Consider the following 4,047-nt stretch of genomic DNA (forward strand, 5'->3'; position numbering starts at 1 on the left):
CTGCGGGTGCAGTGCAACCAGATGCCTTATGCCCCTGCAACCATGTGCTCTCCTCCAGGAAGGACTGTACTCTGAAGCTATGAACCAAAACCATTCCTTCCTTAAGTTGCTTTTATTGGGCATTTCTGTCACAGCAAGAAAAGTAAGTAATATAAAGTCAGGGGTGAGCGTGTTACTGAGACTAACACAGTTGTCAGTTATAACACAATTGGTGAAACCCAACACTCCACTCTCTGGATGGGCATGTCTATGGACTCTCAGTCAACTACTAGGAAACAGCAGTTCTCAGCTGACTTATAAAACCTTAAATACCTAGGAATCCATTCAACAAAATATACACAAGACCTCCACATTAAACACTGGAGAAAGCAGAAGAAACTTAGAGACCAATATCAGAGGAAGACAGATGACCTGGAGTTGTTGAGATGTCATTTTCCCTGAGACTGATTAGCAGATTTCTTTCTAGACAGTTACGTGCTCATTCTGAAGTCTGTGTGAGCCCATGGTTCCTAGGACAGCCAGAGCAGTCTTGAGCTAAGTTAGAGGATACTGTTTTCAAGCCTTTACTGGTCAAGTTGGGATCAACACATGGAGCCCGGACACACGCTGTCATACAGACAGCCATTCGACTCACCACTGAACCCATTGTTGAAAGACAGCAGCACAGTGGCAAACTGGCAGTGGGAGTGGACAATAAAAAGCCCTGGCTCAGACTTCGTATTACTCAACCCCCCTACTCAAGTACTTCATCATCTTAAAGGTGAAATCAGGGCAGTAATATCCTGGGAGAAAACATGGGGTGAGTCTGCCTGATCTAAAATAGACTGGGTCTTAGGCCAAGGCTTCTTGAACAGAATGCTAAGACACGGTGTAAGATAGGGAGCTGATAAATTGGATACCACCCTACTCAGGAGTTTCACTAAATGGCAATGCAAGGACTCACAGTATATTTCCAAAGGTGATTTATATAGCTCATACTTAAAGAACCCCTAAAACCTATTTGTGTGTGCGTCCACATGTGCATGTGTGTGCGTGCCATTGTAAAATGCCATTCCTCAGTAATTTTCCACCTTACTTTTTAAGGCAGTCTTTCAGTGAACCTAGAGTTTGCCAATTCATCCAGACTGGCTGGCCACTGAACCCCAGGGATCCTTCCATCTCTACTCCCCAGCACTGAGATGGAAGGCAAGCACCACCATGCTTTTTACATGGGTGCTGGAGATCAAACTCACGTCCTTACACTTGTCTGGTAAACACTCTCCCTGCTGAAGTGTACGTATCCTAATTAAAAAAAAAAACTTGGCAAAAGGCTTGAACAAAATACGTGTCAGCTAGGCTCCTAGAAGCCATAAATAAACTAGACAGATCTTTGTATCCTGAGTTCTCAGAGAATAATTGTTACTCAGACCACAGGGAGGCCTCATATCTGTACCTCTGAGGTGGATTGGGAAGGAGACACAGCTTTTCTGAGGACGAGGCCCCTCCTGACCATGCTGCTGTACTCTACTCTAGAAGCATGGAGGCAGCCATGCTGGTGTGAGTTGCTTAGGCCTCAGGCCACGGTCTGACCCCAGAGCTCAGCTCTGCTGTCATTTTGGTGTTTTTCCTCCTCACCAACCTCTTTGTGGTTTTATAAGTCTGAGGATGGTGTGGGTGAATTTGCACCTCCCAGGGCTGCTGCCAGTTGCTGGGCCTGTCTTCTTTGTGTTCCTGGTGCTTTGGGGTGGACTCCACCATTCTTGTATGCTCTAGGATGAGCACACTAGGCCTAGTTAAACACGGCAGGCCAGGGTTGCGCTGTGTGGGCTCTGACTGAAGGGTTGATAGTCTGACAGGGACTCACATGGGTGGAGGAGGGCAGAGTCTAGCACCTGTGGGCCAGTAGTGTTTGGCTGGCCTGCTGGGACCCTGACCTGGCCTGGGGCAGTGATTCAGAACTATTAACATGGGACACCTATGGATTGTTTACCTGTTCAGTGCTCAGAAACCAAGGTGCGGGAGTAAGCCTGCGTACTTTCAGAGCTGGGTGTTAGAGTGCTTTCCCTCACTCCAAAATATGAGTGTCCCTGATCTGGCTGCGCTTGGAGCTAGGATTTGGGGGTGATCTCAGCCTCATTCTCAGCTATCCCAGGGGCAGCACTTTTGGGTGAGGAGGGTGTGGCTCAGCCAAGCAGCCAAAACAGTCTAGTCACCATAAGGGTCCACAAGGCATGGGAGAGTGCACACACAGTTTTCAACCCAGCGAAGCTACAGTGGGTGTGACGTTCCCTTCCATTTAAAAAAATCACAGTAAAATATAGATCACATAAGATCTGCTGTTTTCATATCCCAAGTTCTCTTCTGTTGCTGTGATAAAACACCTTGACAAAAAGCAACTTAGGACAAAGAGAGGTTTTAACTTTGGGGAGAAAGGTTACAACCCATTGTTGCAGACGTGAATCAGCTGGTCATATCACATCCACTGTCACATGAAGAGAGAAGGAATGCACACGTGCTTACCGCTTGGCTTGCTTTCTCTGTCTTACACACAAGGCCCAAACCCAGGGAATGGTGCCACTCACTTTCAGGCTGGGTCATCTCACAGATGTACTCACAACTCAAACTGGGGTAGACATTTTCTCACTGAGACTCTCTTCCCAAGTGATTTCCCAGTTGACAATCAATACTAACCATGACAGTCATTTTCAATGCATAGTTCCTGTGTCACAAATGTTCAGCTGTTCCCATCATCCACTTCCAGAATATTCCATCTTCCTAGACTGAAACTCTGTCCATGTTAAATGACGACTCCACACCCTTCCCAGTAACAAGCATCTCACTCTGCTTTCTGTTTTTGTGAATCTGATGGTTCTAGAGACCCTCTGTGAGTTGAATCCTATAGAATTAATCTTCTCTCTCTCTCTCTCTCTCTCTCTCTCTCTCTCTCTCTCTCTCTCTCTCTCTCAATTCAAGAAAGGTCTCACTATATAGCTCTGGCTGTCCTGGAACAAGCCTGTAGATCAGGCTGCCCTCAAATTCCCAGAGATCTACCTGCCTCTGTTTCCTGAGTGCTGGGATTAAAAGTGTGTTGTACCAGGCTCAGCCCAGAAATTTATCTTTTTATGTCTGATTTATCTCACATGCCACAATTCCCTGCCCTGACCTTTGAGACAAGGTATCTTTCTATGTTGTCCTGGCTATCCTCAGACTTGCAATCTTTCTGTGTCAGGCTCAGGGTGCTAGGATTACAGGTGTGTGTTGGGTAACATCCTGGTATGTGGACACAGGATGTCTTGTGCAAGTGCCAGTGGATTTTGGTTCTTGTGAGTGGTGCTGCAGTGAGCTTGGATGTTCAAGCTTCTCTTAGAGACCCCTCCTATTGTTCTGGGTGTGCATCTGGAAGCAGTACTTTTCTATGAATATATATTTCAATAGATATGATTGTGTCTGTGTGTGTGTCTGTGTCTGTGTGTGTGTATTTGGGTGTGTATATATGTGTGTGCAAGTGTGGGTGCTCATGCATGGGAATTTGCATGCAGAGGCCACAGGGTACTGTTAAATATCTTTCAATCATTCTGAAGCTTAGTTTCTGAGACAGGTACTCTCTTACTGACTGAGGAGCCATTGATTCTACTGGACTTGGTGACTAGCAAGTTCCAGGAATCCCCCTGTCCCTGAATCCCCTGTCTCCCCAGTGCTGGTATTCTATGTTTGCCAGGCTGTTTTCTTTTAATGGGCATTCAGAGGATCCAAACATCAGGTTCTTTTGCTTTCCTGGTGGGTATTCTACTGTCAGAGTAATCCTCCTAGCCCCTGGATATGGCTAATTATTGAGGAAAGTGTTGGTTAAATTCACTAACCCTGATGTGTAGGATGCAACCTGCACTTAGGTTCTTCCTCTGTCCAAAGGGTCAGAGCTATTCTCTATGGCCCGGTGGTCTGGTTGGGACCTGGCCGTGGCAAGCCAGTAAGGGAGTATTCCCTTCTCTCCTCAGAGGCTGTGCAAAGGGTGGTCCTGGTGGAGAGAGAGAGAGAGAGAGAGAGAGAGAGAGAGAGAGAGAGAGAGAG

The sequence above is a fragment of the Grammomys surdaster genome, unplaced genomic scaffold (assembly GCF_004785775.1).
Source record: "Grammomys surdaster isolate TR1022 unplaced genomic scaffold, NIH_TR_1.0 125603, whole genome shotgun sequence".
Lineage (NCBI taxonomy): Eukaryota > Metazoa > Chordata > Mammalia > Rodentia > Muridae > Grammomys > Grammomys surdaster.